General features: G+C 50.0%; 1 protein-coding gene across 5 annotated transcripts in view; it reads right to left on the bottom strand.

Moving 5' to 3' along the window:
* The window catches only part of Shank2 (SH3 and multiple ankyrin repeat domains 2), a 434,250-nt gene that overhangs the window by 103,240 nt on the left and 307,416 nt on the right, over positions 1–23,594 (bottom strand). The gene's annotated exons all lie outside the window — the stretch shown is intronic.

The following is a 23,594-nucleotide window of genomic DNA, read 5'->3' as shown; positions in this document are numbered from 1 at the left end:
GAGGACCAAGATAAAGATAATCCTACCTCTGGGGCTAGCCCTGACTGTACAGGCAGCAGGAAGCTGGGTGGCCTCAGAAGGCCACTCATCCCTCAGGATAGGACACACCTCAAGGAAGGACAGCAAAGGCTAGAAACAGGAGATTGCCTCCAGGCTGCCCAGACCTGATAGGAGAGAGGGGATCTGAGTGAAAACCCAGCATCCTGAGCCTTTGGACTGAATGTTAGTTCAAGTGGAGAGTGTAGACACGTTAGACCTTCCATTCTTGTGGCACATACATCAGAGAAATGGTTTAAATGAGGAAATACTTATTTTGGCTCATGGCTTCCGGCTGTGGTGGGCTGGCTTTGTGTTTCTGGGCCGTGGCGAGGTACAGCATCGTGGGAGAAGCATGGGGCGTGGTGGAGTAGAACCGCTCACCTCAGGTGAATGGGAAGCAGGCAGAGGGGGGAGGAAAGGAAAGAGTGAGGAAGGGAGGGCACATGGGGGGGATGAAGAGAGAGAGAGATGAAGGGAAGAATGAGGGAGAGAGGGAAGATGAGGAAGAGAGAGGGGAGGAGGAAAGGAAGGAAGAGAGAAAGGAGGAGAGAGAATGAAGGAGAGGAAGAGGGGGAGGGGAGATTCCTATTTCTCCATGGCCCCCAAGTGCCCCCACTACTGGATGGAGACACCCACATTCAGGAAAGGGGCAGGACTTCCTCTCTCAGTGGCTGTCCCACACGCCAATCATCTTTGGAACCAACCTCTCAGATACACCCATAGGGTGCTTTACTAATCTGCTCAGCAGCTTTCAATTCAACGTAATTGATCATTAAAACAGACCATTAAGTTGCATGTGGTAGTGCTTGCCTTTAACCTCAGCACCTGTGTGTGGAGGTTGGCAGTCAACATTCGCTTCTGAAACTTGTTCTCTATTTTAATTTTTGAGACTGTGTCTGTGTTGGTTAGTTTAATGCCAACTTGACACACGCTATAGTCATAAGGGAGGTGGGATAATCTATTGAGAAAATTCCTCCATAAGACCAGGCAGTAGGTATTATTGATCAGTGGGGGAGGGCCAGTTCCATTGGGGGTGGTGTCATCCCTGGGTTGGTGGACCTGGGTCCTATAAGAAAGCAGACTGAGCAAATCTCGGGAAGCGAGCCAGTAAGCAGCACCCCTCCATTACCTCTGCATCAGCGCCTGCCTGCAGGTTCCTGTCCTGCTTGAGTTCCTGTCCTGACTTCTTTCAGTGAAGCACAAGCCCAATAAACCCTTTCCTCCCCAAGCTGCCTTGGCTGTGGTGTTTCATCACAGCAACAGTGACCCTAACTAGGACAGTATCTCTCCTGAACTGACTAAGTTGGCTGGTTATGGAGTCCAGGGATCCTCATGTCCACCTTCTTCCACACCCAGAGCTGGGGTTACGGCTGAGCTGCTGTCCCAGGGATCTGAACTCATGTCCTCATGCTTCTGCAACAAGCACTTTAAGGACTCAGCCCTCTCCCTGGCTGCGGCTAGAGAGGAAACAGACGTGGAGGCACAGGCTGAAAGTCCTATGAAGATGGTGTCAGGGACAAGGGCGATACAGCCACAAGCCAGCTCTGATGACTGGCCTTTTTGAAGGCCGAGAGACCATCTGCTGTGTGAGACCCACTCTGTGGTTGCCTTTGGTTCATAGTGAGGACCCAGGAAGCACCTAAGGGTGGGGCGAGACCACAGCTCCAGCCAGAGCATCTCTTCATCAGAGAGCGTCCAGACTGCATACTACATGCCTGGCTGCAGCAGGAGATAGGGGTCTGTGTTCTAAATTGGTGTCCTCAAAGAGCTCTGGTGCTGATGGGAGGGATAGCTGATGGCTTGTAGGAGGGGACATAAGCAGGTGCAGCGCCCTGTGAGAGCTGGCTGCAGAGACAGAAGCAATGACTCTTGACTGTCAGGCAATGATTGCATCTCGGGTTGCCTGAGGCAGAGGAGGCTGGGCAGGGCTTCCCTAGAATCATGGCAACTTCCATCCACGCACACAGCATGCTTGTAGAAACTGAAGAAAGGCCTGCTCTGCCCAGAGCCTTAGATCCTGGGTCACTTATATGCTCATCTTGCTGCAATCCTCCCTCTTCCAACACTGCTGTGCTCCTGTTCCTCCTTATGCAGCATTCAATTTTCCCTTGGAGGCAAGAATCCTGGGGACTCAGCTCCCAGTAATGCACAGAGCAGCCCAGGTCAGAGCTTGTGGCCTCCAGTCTGAGGTGACCAACATGGCAGGTGTCTACATAAGGCACCTGAACATAACAACAAATGGCCTCAAAGTGGGGGACAGGTGGCTGGAGGAACAAGAGTCACTTCTGGGATGGTTAGCTGGGTTAGTCATGTCCAAGCTCCTGGTAGGACGGAGTCCAGATGGAAGGAACGGGGGCTGAGGGTCTTACAAGGATCTGGGAGTGACCATGCACACAGGCCAGCTTGACGTATCTGTGTTACATGGTGGGTGCAACATGGGCTCTGTGGGGGCAGGAGGCCTCCAGAGGCAGTTCCTTACTTGCTGTTTGCCAGAATTGTGTGGGAAACCAGAAGATTTAATCTCTTTACATTTGAAAGAAAAGAAAAAAGATGACTTTGAAGACTGTTTTCCGCACAAAGACAGTCCTCCCTGCACCCCTGGAAGCTAAGCACTGGGTGGTACAATTTACTCTCCAGCTGGGATGAGTGTGGGGACAAGTGTCATAGAGACTTCTGGGTCTGGTGTTCCGGCTCCATCTAAACTCAGGCACAGTTAGGGAAGGCGGGCCAGAGGCTCCCCGCGTCACATCGCATTCCCAATGCCCCGGACTTCTTTCTTTGCTTGATAAAACTTCACAATCTAATATTCTGTGCAAAAACCTCTTTCTCTAATGAAATCATCTGTTTATAGGGGACGCTGCCTGGCAACCCTGGTGTACAGAAGGCAGCTGAGTGGGGGGCAGAAAAAAACAGAGTACACAGAAGCTGTGGGCTCCCCACACCTGGACACAAGCTGGGGTATTGCCAGTGCAAAGGGGCAATCAATTCTCAGACAGAATGACGTCTACAACGGATTTAGACACAGTCATAGTTTAGGGACTCCCAGCTCCACAGTGATAGATGTGGGGGAGGGGTGGGATAAGACAGGAAGGCAGGAGAAATGTCACTTCCTGGTAGGGCAGAGGTCATTAGTGGAGAGCCTGAAAGTGTCATTTCTCCCAGGGAAATCTTTAAAGCAAGGGGAGAATAAAGCAGGTGCTTTCCCCCTCCTCCCCGTGCAAGTCCTTCTGGGTAGCTGCTCAGGAGCCCCGCTCAGGTAGTATAGGGAGACCAGAGTCAGGATTCCGTCACTAGCATGCCACACTGGCAGAGGTCACCCTACAGAGAGAGATGTCTCAGTGAGTGGTAGCTGGGGGCTTACTGTGCTGGCGAGATGCCTGATCTCTCAGTCCCTGGTGGGAAGGGGCTGCTAAGCTCCTCTCATTCACAGACAGGAGGAGGTAGAGGGAGACCATGCAGGCAGGTAGCTTTCCTGAGACTCAGTCAGGCGCTGCAACACACTATAGAAGGATAAAGGTGGGGATGATGAAAAGACATTGGAGGACGGTTCTATCATGTACCACGTTCAGATGTGATTGGGCATGCTCAAGGTGGTATGGCTGTTAGACCTGGGTCCCAGACCAAAGTCACCACCATGAATGAACGCAGAGACCATCAGGGAGCGTATGAGGATGGATGGGTCTTAGATCCCGCCAAGGGACTGTGGCTCGGTGTATGTGGGACAGTGGGTCCCATGCATACTTTTGAGAGACGCTAAAGATCAAAATGGAAGCCAGAGGACGTGATTCAAGTGCTGAAGAAAGGATGAGAGCTGGCAAGACTGCTCAGTGCTCAAATGCACTTGCTACCAAGCCTGATGACCCCAGTTTGATTCTTGGGTCCCGTATAATGGTGGAGAAAGAGAAGTGGTGACTGAAAGCTGTACTCTGATCTCCATGCACGTGTGGTGTCACACCCATGTGCATAGCGCATGCTCACTTCTGCATCGGCCCACAAAACAAACAAACATAATTTAAAGCACTTTAAAGAAAAACAGTGAAAGGGGAATGATGGATGTGGTGATTTCCTGGACCTGACAGTGACAGGTGGGCCAACAAAAGTAGGACATAAATTAGACGCCGTGGGAATTAAAGCTTATGTGCACCAAGGGTGCAATCAGCGGAGTGAAAGGTGGCCGAGCAGAAGATGAGGAAACACTGGCAAATTACACATGCCAAAGGGTTGATACCCAGAACGAGAGAAGAAGCTGGCAAGTGGATCGCCCACCACCACCACCACAACAACAACAATAAAAAAAAACCCTAGGCAGGGAGGGCTGGGGAGACAGTTCAGTTGCTGAGAGTGCTTGCTGCACACGCATGAGGAACTGAGTTCACATCCCGACATCCACATTAAAACAAAACAAAACAAAACCAGGCATTGTGAGTACCTATAAACCCAGCCAGTGGGCAGAGCAGCAGGAGGCTCACTGGGGCATGCTGGGTACCAGTCTAGGTCCAGGTTGACTGACAGACCCGGTCTCAAGAGAATAAGGTAGAGAGAGTGGTAGAGCAGGAATCCAACGTCCTCCTCTGTATGTATGCAGGTGCACACACATATGTGCATGGATCCTATACACACATATACACAAACGTGGACAAAGACTGATATTTTTCCAGAAAAGGGTCACACAGCCAAGAAGCACATGGGATTATGCACAGCACCTACAGTATCCAGGGAAATGCAAACCAGGAGATTCTGGGAGTGCATCAGCGAGCAGCCTGCATCAGGGAGGACATGAGAAAGACAGAACACATGCACCACTGTGGGGAACAGCAGAGCACTTCCTAAGAGTCCCAGTGAGACACATCCCCACTGGGGTGCCTAGACCTAGCGGAACTGCAGTCAGGGTCTCCAGCAGAAATCTGCATGCTTGGCTCACGGTTGCTTCAGTCCCAGCAGTCTAAGGCCGCAGGCAAGTGGATGGATGCATGTAGCCGCTCGTCCCTGTGATGGAACTGGGTCTTCCTTGGGAAAGACAGGGCTCTAACACCTGCTGTGGCAGAGGTGACTCTTAATGCCATGCTCAGCAAAATGAGTCAGGCACAAAAGGCCACATGCCACATGATCTATATGTGAGGTCCTTGGAGTTGTTGTATTTCTAGAACATTCTTCATGGGCCAATCCTTACTTCCCCCTGCAAAGACCCAACCCATCATTAGGTCGGCTTACAGGCTTCAGGGGCTTCTAGTGTTGGAGAGAAAGGATGGAGATGCCTGGATCTGGGAAGGGGGCATTCAGCTCTCTTTAGATAATCAGCCAGTCTGCTGTGTGCCTGCTTGAGCCCTGTTTGAGGTCTGCAGCTGCTGGCCACTCACACTATTCACTATGCCTCTCCAAGGCTCACCCTCCAGGCCTGTGTAGGGCAGGCCCAGCTCCTGGGATCTGCTGCCAGCCTTGGAGGAAGGGCATGGCTGGGCATCCTCAGGACGGCGAGCAGCCCACAGTGGGCTGTGAGACACACAGCAAATTGGGGCTAATTTTCTCCTGCAAAGCAGTTGATCCTCTAATCTGGTAAATACACTAATCTTCGCTGCACTGCTCCGAGCTCGAGTTTATGTGCTCAGACCCAGGGGGGAATGGGCTTGGCGTAGAACAAGCTCACTGCTGAAGGCAGGAAGTACACACGGCCAGGAAATGCACTCTCAGCTGGTGAGGAGGGAAGCATTTCGTCACCAAGAACCCACCCAGAGAATGGGGCACTGAGCTAATTTGGGGCTTACTTGGCCACCCGCGCACCCCAGTGCTAGCAGTGGAAAGCATTGGTGGTGGCAGATCACCCTACAGTGATGGGACCCCAGCCCCACCAGCTGTTGCTGCTCCTTCTCCCAAGCCTGCTTCCTTTGTATTAAAGCCAAGATGAGTCACTGTCGCAGAGAAGCAGGGCCACAATGCAGCTCAGATGCACCATGAGATCGGGGCCGCTGTGGCTCAGCTTCATTTAGTCTGCTGAAGAGTTACCTGTACAGTAATTTTTTAAATATCTTAATAGTCACCAGTAGGAAAACTTCCTAGAAAGATCCCTGCTCTGACTTCACTTAAAGAGCTGAGCATATGCGACTGACATGGTGAGGTTCCCAGAGCAGGCACAGGCTGGCATGGGGAGCTGCCTGAGCTAGGGGTTCCTCAGGGTACCCACAAGTCTCCGTACTGGGGACCCAGAGGGCAGTTTTATGTATATTGGTGTTTTGCCTGCACATATGTATGTGTACCACATGTGTGCAGTGCCCACAGAGGCCAGAAGAGGGCATGAGATCTCCTGAAATTGGGGTCACAGGCAGTTGTGAGTTGCCATGTTAGTGCTGGGAATTGAACCTCAGTCCTCTGCAAGAGCCATCTCTCCAGTCCCTAGGGTCCTTTATAAATGTAGCAGTCCCATCCTTGAGAGACGCTCACCTGCCCTGATACCCTCCAAGAGCCTGCTGACCGCACTGTAGGAACAGGTGTGCACACATGGATCTCGGAGAGGACTCAGACATCCAGTCTGCAACACAGAGGGTCTGGGGGAGGACTCAGACATCCAGCTGTAACAGAGGGTCTGGGGGAGGACTCAGACATCCAGCTGTAACACAGAGGGTCTGGATTTTCTTTTGTCCTAAATTCATTTCCATCTGGTTCTTCTTACAACCCATTAACCTGATGCCTGAACTGTGGGGATGGGCACCCTAGGCAGTCTCTAGCAGGATCTTGGGTCAGCGGATGTGGAGTAGTAGCCTGGGACCAGGGCATCCTGCTAGCCCACCTGTACTTAAGAACCTCCTGACGTTCTTCTGTCTTCTGATCTCTCAGACTAGTTCCAGTATCTGGGATATGGAGGTCAGTGGGATGGCTCAGTGAAGGGGCTGGAGACCCAGACTAGAGAGGAGGGACAGATCCTGTATCATTTTTATGGTCAGGGTGCTGGCCACTGAGGGTTGGGGTTAGGGCTTAGAGGAGGGCCTGAGAAATACATCTAACAAAATGCTGGTAGCCAAAGTTAACTGAAGGTAGGGAACGGGGTGGGGTGGTCGCCTGAAAGAGACATGTGATGTCCTGCTCTTTGGAATCTGTCTATGTAACTTGATTGTGATAAAAGTCTTTGTATATAAAAATGAGTCAAGCACCTAGAGGTGGAAAGGTCACCCTGGTTTTCCTGTCTACTCTCTAGGTCCACCACCAAGCGTACATTTGGGAAGGACAGAGGGAGACATGAGGCCCTGACACAAAGGAGCAGCCCATGAAGACAGAAGCAGAGAGAAAAGAAATGTGACCACAAGCCAGGGAAGCTGGGAGACCTCCAGGTAGAAGAGGAAGGAAGGACCCTGCAAGATGACAGCGACTACTTGTTCAAATCACCAGTTTGTGGTTATTCAAATGTCCTGGGGCCTGCCACGGCTATGGCCACAGTGAGTGGACAAGGTAGATGACACCTAGGCCACAGACCCTCCCTGTTCTCTTTCACAGAGCAGTCTCAAACTACACTCAAGTTAAACAAAGCAAACAGATATGCTCACTGAGCAAGCAGAAAGAAGGTCCTAGGTTTAGTTCCCAGCACTATGTAAGTCAGATATGGGAACATATGGCTATAATCTCTGCCCTTGGGAGGTGGAGGCAGGAATCTCAGCTGTTCAAGGCCATCCTTGGTGGCTATATGGCGAGTTCAAGGCTATCTTAGGCTACATGAACCCCTGTCTTAAAAAAATAAGAAAAAAAGCATCAAAACTAATGAGAACAATGACAACAACAACAACAAAAGCCCACATGTTCTCTGCAATGTGTGCTTCTCACAAGGGCTTCAGCCAAGGTCTAATGTAAGGCCTGCCTCATCAGCACACAGGGTGGGATTTTCATTCCTTCCAGCTCCACTGCAAGGCCCCTCCTGTGCCCCAGCCTCCGGACAATGGAGGGAAAACCACGAGGTGCAACTGCAGTTGATAGGTTATAAAGGAAGTGGAATACTGTGGGCTTTCACTTCCTGGTTGCTAGAGGTGGCCGCAGTAGAGGCTGGGAAGGCTGGATGGAAATGGCTGGCTCAGAGGAGAGCTGCATTGGAGCAGGTAGTGAACTCTTTTTGTTCAAATGAATATTCCTTCGGGGAAGGGCATGTTTGTTACAGCATCTAGCAGTTCCCTAACTGATACAAAGTCTGGCATAAAGTAAGTTCTGCAGAGGTTAGTAAGAGGTGTTACCAGGCACGGGGAGTACATGGCTGAGTAAAGGGGGCTGGCCCATCTCTGTTCTCACTGGTTACACTGTTTCAGGCAATTCATTTCAGGAGCTCCTAGGGTGGAGATGAGAGCACAAGGCCCTGTGTGCCAGGGCAAGCAAGACTCATAAGACACAGGGGACCCACCACCTGCCACCAGCATTCTTCAGGGAGGGCCCCTGTCCCACAACCTTTCTCCAGTGGTCAGAAAGATCTAAGGAACCCAGACCCAACCATCCCAGTGCTTTTTGCCCATTGCCTAACCTCAGTCTTCTCTGCATAGCAGTGGGCCGCCAGGTTGCCTAGGAACAAGCCTCCTTCCTTAGCAGTGCCCCTGGGCTGGTAATGGATTTCTCATTCCGCCTGCATTCAAATCTATGCTTGCAGAGCAGGCTGGAGATTGAGGTGGTGACAAAGGTCCACTTAACAGTGACTGTAGGTGGAACAGAGCCCACACTGATGCTATCCCAGGGGAAGCTGCTTTTGTGGGTGGAACAGTGGCTCAGTTCGGTTTAGGAGAAGGTGGCGAAGACTGGTTAACTGCACTGGGGGGTTTGGGAAGGTGTGTCCTCGATGTACATGCTAGAGGGGGACATGCCTCCTGAGTCCACACAAGCTCAAGATGTGCCCCCCATGTCCATACTAGCCTAAGATGTGCCTCTCCCTGTGTTTATACTGGGGGCCTTCACGTCCACTGACATGGGCTTCACCAGCCACCACCACCCTTCACCCTCCCCAGCTCTACTGAGAAATAACATCAAGGAAGTGTATACTGGGCTCCTGGTAGCACCAGCCAGAGGTGGAGAATGACAAGAGCAAGCTCTGTGTGAGCAGTGAGCAGCGGCGATCCTTCAGCTGAGCTGGGATTTCCTGGGCTTACTCATTTGAGATATAAAATATACATATAAGATACAGAAAAGCAGGGGCTCTGAGCCCCCATCTAGAGACTCAAGAACAGATCATGGTGAGGCTGTGGGTTCTAAGCTTGTTTCGGAGATGAACAAACAACTGGAGACCCTAAAGATGGAGGTCACGGGGGAGGGAAGCTTATGTCTACAATCACAGTGACAGAGATGCTGTTGCAAGAGTGACTTCTAGGTCAGCCTCAGCTAGAGTAAGATACTGCTTCTCCCAAAATAGAAAAAAAAAAACACAAACAAAGAGCAAAGAATATTGCTGCTCTTTTATATTAAAATTTACTTCTTTTTTAAAGGATTTATTTTTGTTTCATGCATGTGTTTTGCCTGGGTGTGTGTCTATGCACCACAAGTGTGCAGTGCCCGAGAAGGCCAGAAGAGGGTGCTGGATTCCCTAGAACTGGAGTTACATGTGGGTGTTGAAAACTGAACCCACGTCCTCTGTAAGAGCAGCCAGTGTTCCAAATCATGGAGTCATCTCTCCAGCTCCAGATTTATTTACCTTTGAGACAAGGTTTTAGGTCATGCAAGTTTTCTTTGAACTTGATCCTCCCTCCTTAGTCTTCTGGGCAACTGTGGCTGTGGCCCTGCGCTGCCGTTTTCCCTTTCCCTCCATTTCTTTTTCTCTTTCCCTCCTTCTCTCTCTGTTTCCCTCCCTCCCTCTTGCCCATCTCTGTCTCTCTCATCTCTTCACCCTCTCTCCCTCCCTCCTTCCCTCCTTCCCTCCTTTTTTCTCAACACTAGAGATGGAACCCAGAGCCTCAAGCAGGCTAGGCAGGTGCTGTACTGACCTATACCTCCAGTCCTTATCTTTTAAAAAATACTCACAAATAGCTATAAATCATCCCATCTTAGCCGTGCGTTAAGTGTGCAGCTGGATGGGTTCTGCATTCACTGTGCTGTGCAGTCATCCTCATAGCATGAGGCTAAAACCACACCCACTTAGCAGTGACTCCCCACTGCCCTCCCCAGTCCCCAGAACCATGGCCTTTCCTTGCTTTTTGCCTCTGGATCTGATGACTCTAAGGATCTTATGGGAGTGGATGCTACAACATTCTTTCCCTGTTAAGCCAACATGGCCACTCCAGGTTCTATTCAGCAACCTCATTCCCCATGTTTCCCAGTCCTGACCTCTTAGGGGTTTGGTGACAAGAACAGAAAGGAACTTCATCTTAGGGTCAGGCCAGCAGCCTCCTGGATGGCAGCCCCTCCCCCCCCCCCGGGAGCAGGGTGCCAATGTCCCTGAAGATAAAGGTGTAAGGGACACACTTGTCCTCAGGATCAATGGGTCTGGAAAGAAGCAGGAGAGCAGTCACCATGGAAGGCCGTCTCCAACCTGCCTGTCAAATCTTCCCTGGTCCCAGAGCCCAACTTTGCTCAGTCACTTTATTCCCATCTACTTTTCTTTTTCTTTTTAAACAAAATACAAAAGACAAAATTCCTCTCTCCATGTGGTGTGTGTACATGCAAGCCACGACGTGTGTGGTCATATGACAACTTCTGGTGTTTTCCGCCTTGATCGAAGCAAGGTCCACTGCTGTGAACGTCACTCTAGCTGGATGAGGTTCATGGGGATCCTCCTGTCTTCACCTCCCATCTCACTGTAGGATGCTGGTCCTACAGACAACCACAGCCAGATTTTTACATAGGTTCTGAGGGATCTGAACTCAATTCCTCAGTCTGCATGGCAAGTACTTTACCCACCAACATGTGTTTTCAGCCTCATTACTTCCTTCTCTGTTCATGTGCCCAACAGACAACAGCTCCCACCTTCTTGAAAGACCCCCACTATGACACACACACACACACACACATGCATACACATACACATGTATGTGTGTGTGTGAGAGAGAGAGAGAGACAGAGAACCCAGCAGGGATGATGGACATGTCTACAATTAACCAAAAGATCAGGGAGCATCATGAATGGGGGCAGGTTCATGTAAACCCCTGCTGCCAGAGGCCAGAATTTTGGGGCATGAAGAGAGGACACAGGCTTGGCACAGGAATGGCCTTGGGGCCTTCAGCCTACTCTCTGGGAATAAGGACCCAACGGAAGGACAGCTCAGGCCATTCTATCTGGAAGGCTCATCAAAACCACTCAGGGAACGTTAACTGACAATAAATAAGATTTCTTCCTGGAGCAGATGAGGTCAGGCAAACACAGGAATTAAAACAAATCACTGCCCACCTCACGTGGGTGCCGCAGTGGCCCAATTGCTATTCTAACCACATGAAGGTAATGAGGCGTATGCCATGGCTTAGAGGTGATGCTGCCTGCCACTGGGCCTGCAGGCTGAGTCACTTCACATGCTGTGACTGACCGAGTGACCGACCAACACTTCTGTTTTGTGGGAAGAAGCCTGGAAGGCTGAGGCCGGGCAGAGTGAGCTGTGCCGGGACTCCAACCCAGGGCAGCCAGGATGCAAGGGTCCCCGACATGTTTGCTATCATGAAAGAGTCATATTCAGGAACTGTGGATCCATTGTTGGATGTGGGTTGGAGTTCTACCCCATCACTGCCTTCCCACCTTGCACCTCCTGACCATGTCATGCTCTTCCTCGGCTTCCCTCTTGGAGCCTTTGAGGGCAGGAAGATTCTGGAACCGGCAGCATACGCCAACACACAGACCAATGCTAGAAACATACACTGTCATTATCCCCAACACTGTGGACCCCAACGGCTTGCACAGCAGTGGCCAGACATGGCCAGAAGCGCTCTGGTGTCCCATGTTTGGGGGCCTGTATGCTGTCTGCCTGTTGCTGCCATGTTCCTTGGGCTGGAATGATTTTCTCTTCTGGGCAGGATGGGGAAAGTCCATCTGGCTGTCTGTCGTGCCTGGCTCTGCATGGCCAGCTGGTCAAATGCACTGCCAGCCCTTCCCCCAAGTCTGTCCCATCTCAGGTGCCCAAGCAGGCTGTCTACCATCAACACTGTGCACCCAGTGGTCACAGCTCATTCCTCAGTGCACAGAATCCTCTGGGCCTCCCCGTGTAACTGTGTCCCCCTTGTCCCTCTATTCCAGTTTCTTCTACAGTTTCTTCTTTTACTCTTGAACTACTTTAGAAATCCTTGAGCCCTGGGTGTGGGGGATACAGGGACATAGGCTGCGGGTCTCACTCACACCTGCTTCACCATCCACAAGCCCAAGCTCTGAGTCTACAGAAGCTGCTCCAAATATGGCTACAGGCATATAACCCGGATGTACACCAGGGCCCCATGTGGTGCAATCTCCACCAGGAAAGAGTTCCAGGGAACTAAGGGTCCAGGCACCAAGGAGAGAGTAACCAGGCTTCCAGTCTCTAGTGGCATTTCTTTTTCTTTTCTTTTCTTTTCTTTTGAGACAGCGTTTCTCTGTGGCTTTGGAGCCTGTCCTGGAACTAGCTCTGTAGACCAGGCTGATCTCGAACTCACAGAGATCCACCTGCCTCTGCCTCCCTGAGTGCTGGGATTAAAGGAGTGCGCCACCATTGCCCGGCTCTAGTGGCATTTCATAGCTACTGATGGTGATCTGGCCAGGACCACATGGCACCATCTCTTGAAGGCTTCACTCTCCACAACTGGCACCTAGAAGATCTATCTTCAGGCTTTACAGCTGTTCCTTTATCGACTTCTGCCTAACCTTCATCTTTCCTGTTTCTCTCTCTTTCTCTTCTAGATTCTGCACCACAAATATAACATATTAGCTAAGGCTCCCTCCTCTTTATCAGGTGCAAAAGGATGATGGGTATGAACCAATAAGTTACATCCCCAACTGACTGGCTGACTTATGGATGCATGGATGGTGGGTAGATGGACAGATGAATAAATGATGGGTGGGATGGATAAATGGATTCTGGGTAGATTGATGGGTGGATTGGCAGATGGGATGATTAATTGATGGATAGAGAAATGAATGGGTGGATGGATGAATAGATGGTTGGGTAGATGGGTGGAAGGATAGATAAATGGATGGGTAACAGATGAATGGATAGATAGATGGGTAGATGGATGAGAGTGTGTGTGGATAGATGAGTGGATAGATGGATGGATGGATGATAGATGGATGGATGGATGGATGGATGGTTGGATGATGGATGGATGGGTCGGTGGATGAATGGATGGATGGATGGGTTGGTGGATGGGTGGATGAGTGGAAGAAAACTGGGCAGATGGATATAGCACTTTCAACACATCCTCACTGAGTACTTCCCTTCATTTTCTATATGTGCCATGCGGAGGTCTTTTTGGGTCCTAGACATGTGGCCCTTTTATCATTAGGGCCAACAAAGATGTTGGGCTGATCCTGGGTCACAACTGAGGAGCTTAACTTTTGCTGGATGAGCCAGGGCTCCAAGGGTCACTGTACTCAACTGAAGCCCAAAAGCCTCATGGGCCAAGAGAAGAGAGTCCAACCCTCGGATAAAGATGTGCACTCAGCCAGACCCAGAGAGGAAGGATGCAAGGATACTCCTTAGAAGCCTGGTGGCTTCTCATCTGGCCTGTTCTCGGGGCCAGAGCTGGATGCTACAGAGTGTGGCCATACTGGCCTTTACTTTTCAAGGATGCTCAGTCCGCTGAGTCACCACCTCCCATGTCCTAATCTGTTTTGTCTAGCTCCATTTGAGGGGAAGCTCTGAGACACCACCTGCCAGGGATGCCTGAGCTCTGTACTTGCTGGCTGTACCTCTGTGGGCAAGCTGATATCCCCTATATCTTAGCCTCTTCATATTGAAAAAGGAGCCGATGGAAATATTTTAACTAAACTGAACATGTGAGTTTGTGAAGATGAAACTCTAAAAAAGCTGTTTGCTGACCAGAGAGTGCCCAGGAGGCACAGGCATTTTTCCTAACAGTGTGTCTTTGTGGTTGACGGCTTTCTTGCGGTCAGCACTGTGTTGCGACATAGTCAAGATTGGGATGTGTTAAAAAAAAAAAAAAAGATTGGGATGTGTTGTGCTCGGCCTCTGTGGGTCAGGCTTCATTTCTTCTGCAGAACCATTGTTTCTGCCCATTAGGGGCAGTGGTGGGTATTTCCTAAGTGGACAGTGGGCACGGCTGCTCAGATGAACACAGACTGACCCTGTGATCCAGCAACTCAACTCACTAGGTGTGAACCCCAACAGACAGAAGCTTGTGTACAAATGTTCCAAGAAGCCAACTTTGTCCATTTTCAGATGCTATAACAAAACACCTGAGTCCCAATAATTTGAGGTGGACAGATGCTTATTTGACTCATGATTCTTGGAGACTGGGGACCCTAGCAGCATGGAGCCAGCACTTGCTGACATCTGGTTGAAGGCCTGGGATGGGTCGCTATGTGGTGAGGCAGAACCAGTGCACCAGCTCAGAGCATTTTCCCTCTTTGTATAAAGCTACAAGGGCCATCATGAACACCACCCTCATGTCCTCATTTAATCCTACCGACTTCCCAAAGGCCCCACTTCTTAAAACCACTGGCACGCATGCGCTTGTTACCTTCCTAATCATTGTGGTCAAATACCTGACGGGAGCAACTAAGGGAGGAGACTTACTTGGGCTCATGGTTTGAGATGATTCCTGTCTATCATGGCGGGGAAGGCTTGGTGGCTCTGGGGAATGTGTAACGGGTGCTTTACATCCCTGTTGACCATGACATAGAGATGGTACAGCAAGAGAGGCCAACCTTGAGTCCCTCTCTCCCGAGCCCCACTTCCAGTGAGTTTCCACCTTCTAAGGGATCCATAGTTTTCCAAACAGCACCCAGCCATCATACACATTCCACACCCAAAATGTAACAGTGTAGAGTCCAGGATCATGTTTCTAACAGAAGAATTCTTTCCGCTTGTGTGTCCGTCCATGGCCATACATGTTTGTGGTTTGCATGGCCAGTCACAGGTTAGAGGAGGACACTGGTCATCCTGCTCTTGTATTTTGCACTTTATCCCCCTGAGACAGGGTCTCTCACTGAACCTGGAGCTAGGCTAGGGACCAACAAGCCTCAAAGATAAGAGCTCCCCCCTGTGCTGAGGTCACAGGTCACTTCTGCCTTTTTAGATGAGTATTGGGGTCCAAACTCTGGTCCTCAGCAAGTGCTCTTATGCACTGAGTCATATCCCCAGTCTCCAGCATGTGAATTTTGAGGGGAAACTACAAACCATAGTGGCAGCTTTACATATGAAATTCAAAAGCGCAGATGGCCCCAGTCCCCCTGAATGACGAACAGGCACTGTTGATGTGATCAGGTTTACACCGTGGAGCTCATTCACCTACAAAGGCACCAAGTACCCATACATGAGGTAGCATGGATGAAACCAATGGTCAACCATGGTACTGTGATGTGTCTTAGTGTCTTGTGCTGCCATGATAAAATATCTTGATAGGCGCAGCACAAGGAGAAAGTGTTTATTTTGACTCAAAGTTGTTGTTGCAGCCATCATGGCTGGGAAGTCACAGGTGCAGAGCCGTGGTGGGCATTTCCTAAGAGCCTGAGGGAGCTGAACATGTTCCATGAACACACAGGAAACAGAAGGCAAGGAATGCATGCTTGCTAGGGCTCAGTTTGTTTCCCCCATCTCCTACAGCCAGGATTCCCTGCCCGGGGAGTGGTTCCGATAATCTTCCACAGTCATGCCCAGAGGCCCATTTCCCAGGTCACTGTAGATTCTGCCAAGTTGAGAACACTAACCTGAAGGCTTTGCACTGCCTTGTCTGGAAACAGGAAGTAGAAGCAGCCATGTTTGAGGGTGACATGAAGATGAAGGTTGATGGCTAAAAGCAACAGAATTTGCCTCTGGGGTGAGAAAAATGTTCCAGAACTACAGTTGTGATGGCAGTGTGGCATGTTGAATGAGAATGCCACTGAGGGCTGGCAAGATGGCTCACTGGGTAAAGGGACTGATGATCTGAGTTTAATGGCAGCAGGGGAGAAGCAATTCCCAAGAGTTGCCTTCTGACTTCCATGTGTATGATGGGGTACAGAATCCCCCCCATGTACAAATACAATTAATTCATTAATTAAATGAGATTTTAAAATTGAAGGACATTGAGTTGTATACTTTAAGTTGCAAAAAATGTTCACAGTATGTATGTTTTACTTAAAAGCTATTTATGTGTATATGTGTATGGAGATTTGCGCATATGTGGGTATAGGTGGAGTTGGTGGAATAGGTAGTTGTGAGACACTTGGAGTGGGTGCTGGGAGCTGAGCCCGGGTCCTCTGCAAGAGCAGTAAGCACTCTCCAGCCCTGGCATGTATATTTCAGCACACGGGAAGAAGATACACTCAAGTGAGGATGACTGTATACGCCTGATAACATGCATGGCGACCAGATAGATAAGACTATAAAGACAGCCAGTGAAGCCCATGGCGCGGCACAACCTCCTCCTGGTGGTCCTGTCACCCGCCTGTCTCACTGGTTTCCTTTTTCTGTGTGTGGATCATGACTACCCAAGCCAAGACGAAGGAATGCAAATGAAAGTCAGTCAGAGTGGGGGTGGAATTTTTAACAAAATCTCTAATATTTTTGAGGAGATCAGCACACACATTCTCTCCAAACTCCAAGGGGTTATGATGGGTGTAGAGTAGAGAGTTAGACACTGCCAGACTGGGTTGGATTGCTGTTTATGGCTCCCTGGTACTCTTGGGGTGTGTGAATCTGGGAAGAAGCAACCGTCTCTCTGGCAGGAAAGGATCCAAGGTCTGCTGAGTCCTGATCATGGCTGGCTGCTGTGTCCTCTGTGTGACTGACATTCTGTGACTGGGGTTGTCAGCCTTTGATGGCCTCAGGTTCTGGTCAGAGAGGCTCACCGTTAAGTCAAGATGCCGGGCAAATGGAACAAGCGGCAAAGCTAAGATGAGACACATCCCTAGTAGAGCCAGGCGGCTGGGGAGGTTCATGCTATGGAGGGAAGAAGGCCAGGAGAAATTTGGGGAAAGTGAACCAGGAAAAGGGGGATAATGGTGTGCAAAAGAAGGGAGGGAGGGAACATGGGAAAAACTAGAGGCAGAGTTCTATCACTGGACCAGCAAAAAGGCAAGGGGTCAAGTCAAGGTAGGTGAAGGGTAGTATGAACAGCTAACCCTTCCAAGGCTGGACCCTAAGGCAAGACCCTAAGGACAGGAATTTGTTCCTGGAGCTGCAAACACAGCACAGACTGTAGAGCAGGTGAGGAACAGGCATCAGTCCCTTAGGTGATAGGGAATGGCAATAATCATAGGGCTAAGGTCTCACTTCAACGACAGAGAGACTGGAGTGTGCATTGGTTAGAGTCTGGTTAAAGGACCAGATCAGCTCAGAATCTCAGCTCTGCTATTCTGAAGCTCTGTGGCCTGGAGGTTACTATCAAGCCCACTATCCTTCAATATCTTTGGGAATTTGGTGAGGGTTAAATAAGTTAGCAATGAATGGGTCAGCTGTGATGAGGACCACACCAGAAAGAACCAGAATGGTGCCGGGGAGAGATGTCTGTCTAGAAAACCAGAAATCAGAGTTACTGTGTTGGGAGTCAGGCAACCACCAGGCACCAGCCTGCCCAGTACTATCATGCCCAGGCCTAGGAGTCAGCTTACTCCTGGCTGCCTGCAGCATGGACTTGTGGCCAGCTCAAGGGCTAATTACTTTTGTCTTCAGCCTCAACCCCATCCCTCATGCCTGGGACCTAGCACAGGGCAGTCAGAATAAGCTGGGCTCTGATCTCATGATGCTCACAGTTTATGAGAGAGACCACATCCCATAGTTTGTCCCTTTGGGGAAATTCCCTGACAGATGTATGTGCCTGGCTAGGTAGTTTCTGCCCTTTCCATGGACAAAAACAACCCATAATAGTAATAGCTCTTTTTGTGCAAAACACTAGCCAGGGGCACCCTGATCATACTGATGGAGGTTCCTATGCTCCCACTCTCTCTCACCTTGTCCCCTCCCCAGTGCAGTCTGGTTGGAGGAAAGCAGTGAATTTGCTAATGAATGATTGATCCTGTGGGACTAAATTGCAGAGGCCATTCTCAGAACCCCACAACCTCACATGGCAGCTTTCCACAGCCCCATCTCCCCTTCCTTCTCATCTCAATCCTACTAGTGCTGTGCGCACACACTAACTCCCAGGGCAGAGCCCCATCAATTACAGTCCTACAGGACATTTAGCCCACACCCTTCCTTCAGTTCATTTACCGGCCTGACCACTTGGATCATAAAACTCCCTAGCACAAAAGGGCACCACAGACAGAAACAAATCAATGCTAACAAGATGCCTGCCAGGCACTCTGGGAGATGGGCAGCTGGGCAGGATGGATGGAAGGCAAAAAGGACCCTATGTTCTCCTTCTGGGGTTAACCGATGGGTGCATTGGAGGACCCTGTGCCCCAAACTTCCAATCTGGAGATAGTCATCTGCTTCTTTAGGACCTCATCTTTTGTAGTCTGGGTAGGGTAGAGACAGCCTTAGACAGAGATGGATGGAAATAAGATACAGCCCCATGACTCAGGACTTAGCCAGGGTATAACCAGACGTGCAAAAAGAGAGACATGCTTTGCAGGCCGCCAAAACTCAAACCTCCCGTGAGGTCCCAGGCAGGCAGCTTTTCTGAGGCTCAGTTTTATTCTCTGAAAGATGGTAGTGAAAGATTCCCAGGGCTGACCATCACCAGACTCACGCTGTGTGACAGGTGCTGTGCTGGCAGCCTGTCTGACCCACAGGGAGAGACACCGTACAAGGGAAATGGATGTAAGTCAACCACCAGACACCGGAGATGACTCTGACAGTGACGGAAGCATGCAGCATGAGCAGGAGAGTCAGGGGCAGCCAGATGGTCCTGGAAAGGCATGTTTGGGAGTTTGGCACGTGAGCTGAGACCTTAGCAACAAAGCGAAGGAGGGAACAAAGCACGGGGCACCACAGATGCTCTGCCACACCAAGCCTCTACCCATCCTCACGGAAGAGAATTCTCTACCAAGCAGATGGCCTGTCTCAAAGTAATGAGCTTCCATGCCTGGACGGGCCAAGGACTCAGGGTGGGGATGGGACAGGATGGAAGATACAGGGAAGGGGGCCGAGAATGGGTGAAATACAAGGATCCCGTTTCAGCACCACGGACAGAGAAAACCCACTGCACATCTCTGGAGCATGGACAGAGCTGCTTTGAAGTGGTTTGTTGCTACCTGCCTTCACCTCCTAGCACTCCCTGACTCTGACCAGCCCTCAACCAGACCATCTAAGCCCTCCCTGAGCCAGCCTCAGCATCGTCATCACCACCACATCCGTCCACTCCCCACATTCGCCCTGAATGTTACTGACGCTCTTCAGTTTTCTCAAGCCCTCCCTCCGTCACACTGACTATTAAGTCCTTTCCTATACACCAAAGCTGGGTGGCTATCCTCTCTCTTTCAAAGTTCTTTCCCCTGGTGTGTGCTCTCTTTTATCCCCCGCTTTAGACTACAAGCTCCCAAAAAGGTGTGGCTAATTTCTGTTTTTCCTCTTAGCTCAGTGCTTCCTGGGGTACCCATTTATCAGCTGCAGAAATGAATCAGTGGACAGAGTTCCAGATGTCATTTTCCCCAACAGTTGCTGAGCATCCATGATCTCAGAAGCTGTGCTCCAAGCTTCACACATGTCTTTATTTATAGGTAAGGAACTGAGAGCCCTAAAGTGAGCGATGGGCCCAACTTCACACAGCTAAGAGGAAGCAGAGCCTGAACTCAGACCTGGGCTGGCTGCACAACCTGTGCCCTTGACCATGGCTCCTCTCTGTCTCTCTCCAACACAGTGCACTGCCATCTGCCAATCCCACAGAGTCTGAGCACAGCAGCCATGGTCCCCTGAAGTGATTCGGGATCTTTTTTTAGCTTGAAATTGAAATCACTGATGCTTCAAATTAGAACCTCACAATGAAAGAGTCAAACCTTCAGATCTGCTACAGTGAAGCACCCTGCACCCGCCTTTTCGGCAGGATCTCTCTGCTGCTTTTGAGCCAAAACCACCTGTTCTCTCAGTCAGTATTGAGGGCGAAGCTATCAGTTTTCCAGGTCCAGGGATGGAGAGAAAGAACCGGATTCCCAGATGCCCAGGGGCTCCCCTCAGAGGAGCATTTATTTTAAACCCTCAGGAGTAAAGACCCCAATGTCAACAGCCTTGGGGGACCTCACTTTAATGGCTATGGTCCTAGAATGGCAAAATTTCTAATGCTATAATTGCCTGAAAGCAGACCTCAATGGCTTGTCTAGAAGTTACAGCTCCATGGAACAGAAACACTCCATACTCAAAGAAAGGGACTAAGACAGCCGCTGCTCATCTTTGATGTGAACCAAAACTGACAACCCAAGCACAAACACAGAACCAGGCCAGGAATTCAGCCCCAGTTCCTGCTAACATCTGCTGGTGCCTTGCCCATCTTAATGAATACAATACCCATGGGTACTACTTGAGTAAGATATAAAGATCTGGGAGGAGGCAGAGAGGTTAGGAATTCTACATTGGCCACTGGGGTCACCAGTGGGCAAACGACAGTTTTTGGTGATGTCCCAGAAGACAAGACAGAAAGAGAGGTGTGAATTGAGAAGTGAGGCTGTTGTCTGGACAGAGAGAATTTGGCACTGGAGAAGCCACAGAAAGGCTCCGCCTCAGCCCTGGGATTTGTTTATAGAAGTTACAGCACACAGGCAAATGGAAACTCCCATGATTATCTGAAAGCCGGGCCCGTGCCAGGGCAGGACTGTGCAGGGCGGTGAGGGCTCGGGGCGCAGAGGCCTAAGCCACATTTGCCTGCCAGGGGCGTGGGATGGCTACAACAGGGACTTGTACTGAACAGCACTTAGCCTGGCTTGTACGCTCACCACTTAATGCTGTATTTGCCACTGTACACCGGGACACACGTCTGAAGGGGTCACTGCCAATGTGTAATCACCTACCATCATTATAGCATATTATTATTTGTTTGACAAATGTTCTCCAGTTTTCTGTTCTGAGTCAAGCATGCTAATGAGGCAGAAGGACGAGACATTCATCAACTCTCGTCATCAACACTGACAAATGCTAGCGTTGTGCCTGGCACTTCTGACCCCTGTCTTCCTTGGAGAGCTCCTGGGGTACCCGTTTATCAGCTGCAGAGACGAATCAATGAACTGAGTTCCAGATGTCATTTTTCCAACAGTTGTTGAGCATCCATGATCTCAGGAGCTGGGATCCAAGCCTCACATCTTATTTACAGGTAAGGAATGGAGAGCCCTAAAGTGAGTGTGTGCCCAAATGAATTTATCTCAGGTGACTTAATTCTCGTACTACCCCTGTTTCCAATGAGGCAGGGAGTCCTCTCATGTGTTTATGAATAATGCTCTCAATGGATGATTAGGACAGACTGGGTCTTAGCTGCCTTTCCTGCAAGCCTTGCTGAGGTCCGAGGCAGGGGGATTACAGCCTTGGAGGGAGGAGTAGCTGCCATCACGCCAACTGGGTTGGAAGCAATGACTTGGGCAAAAGTGTGTAAGAAAACAAGACTTGTCTTTAAGGACCTGACTGAGAAAGCTTTTATGGCATACTCAAACAGTCTCTGAGGAGAACACCGGGACATCCCTCTTCACATTTTCGCTTCAATACAAACCGAGATTATAAAAAAACAGTTGCCGGCATCTCCAGTGCAAGTGTTTAATACGAGGAAAAGGTAATTAGCGATCTGCAGCGTGGCTGTTCGAGGATGAAGGATATTGCTGCCTGCTTTAATTGCACGGGAAAACCTATTTAGGGAAATTAACACAAAAAAAACGAGATCGGCCACTTCAGGGCTAAGAAAACAATCACAAAAACCATAGGAGTCTTCACAGCCCAGCACCGGCTGGCTGGCTGGTGAGGGAAGGCCCCGGGGACAATTACTAACACCAGAAAACCCTCTCCTGGATGCATGCCACCTTGGCCCAGGAGGCCAGGACACCACTCCATAGTGCTCCATAAACTTCTTCGAAGGAATGTTCCATTTGCAAAATGAATGCTCTCTCTCTCTCTCTCTCTATCACACACACACACACACACACACAAATGAACACTATAGAGAAGCTGAGAAACAGAAAAGTCTGAAGCAAGTGGACAATGTTATTCTGTCACGGGTGTGGGGCGAGGAGGGCAGGGCTGTCGTCCTGCCTGTAGATGGGATTACACAGGTGATTTTGGCTCTGTTTTGTTCACTAAACAGAGCTGCACTCTACCCGACGGGCATGGAGGACTCCTTGTAGGGATTTGTAGCAGATGCTGGCTGTCCCTCCTTCCTGTTCTCTTATTATTTTATTTGCGTGCTGTGATTGCTGCTTGCTTTCAACACAATTCCCCGAGGATGAACTCCTAGATGTGAAATTGCCTGCTCAGTTCTCCACTTCCTGTAACTGCTGTCATGTTGGCCTCCCCAGAATTCCCGGCACTCTGGCCTTTGCTCTAACAACACAGATGTGTCGTCACCAGCAACAGGTATGATGGTTCCGAAAAGCAGTTGCTAATTTGAAAAGAGAAACAGGTACAACGTTCTTTGCCTTGCTTCCTGCCCCATGCACAGGCGGAAGCAAAGTGTGCGGGTCTCAGCTCTGGGAGGTGAAGGGCACCTAGTTAGGCAGCCTGGGCAGGGTTGAGAGTCTCCCATAATCTAACTGTGACTGTGGGAAGCGACCCCAGTTCTCGGTGCCTTACTTTCCTTATCTGCAGTACAACGACTGCAGAAGCCGTTTTAAAAATTCTGTAGAGATTAGAGGGAGAACTACGTGACAGACTGGTGCACCTTAATGGCAGTAAATAAGGACATGGGCCTTTGGTGTCACCTGTGGCAGACACTACTTGCTTGCTGTGTGTTTTTGTTTTTGTTTCTGTTTTTGTTTTTCTGGTAAGTTGGCTTAAGGGCTACTTGTAAGACATGGGGTATTTCAGTTCAAGAAATAAAACTTGTTTTCAAGTGTGGAGCCTGTGAGAAAAACCACCTTGGCCCTAAGGATACTTCCGCTTCTATGTGTGCAAAGGGGATTTGGGAGCAAGCCGAGGCAAGAGCCTTAAGCACCCACTCTGCCCAAGCCAGAGGGCCACTATCCTGTCTACTATCATGGTGCAGCTGCGGCTGCATGTGTATGCGCATGTGTGCAGAGGTCAGCGGTTGATGTTGAATATCTGTCTCCGGTGTTTCCACAATATTTTTCCAGATGGTTCTTCTCTGAGCCTGGAACTTTCTGATTTGACTAGAGTGACTGTCCAGTGAGCACTGGGATTCTACTGTCTCCAGCTCCCCAGATGCATGCCTAGCCACCCCATTTTTAACATAGGTGCTGGGGATCTGAAGTCCACATGTTTGCACAGCACTCTCTTGGTTGACCTCTCTCCCTGGCCCCTTGCTCAGCTTAAAAAAAAAAAAAAAAAAAAAAGACACTGTGCCCAAAGTCCTGCTTATGGCTCCGGCCTACCAGGCTGGGGCTCAGACCAGGCCTTGTGTCATTAACAG

The sequence above is a fragment of the Alexandromys fortis genome, unplaced genomic scaffold, assembly GCF_014885135.2.
Source record: "Alexandromys fortis isolate MF-2015 unplaced genomic scaffold, M_Fortis_MF-2015_v1.1 scaffold_3, whole genome shotgun sequence".
In the NCBI taxonomy this organism is placed as follows: domain Eukaryota; kingdom Metazoa; phylum Chordata; class Mammalia; order Rodentia; family Cricetidae; genus Alexandromys; species Alexandromys fortis.
This window is presented reverse-complemented; position numbering and strand designations above follow the sequence as displayed.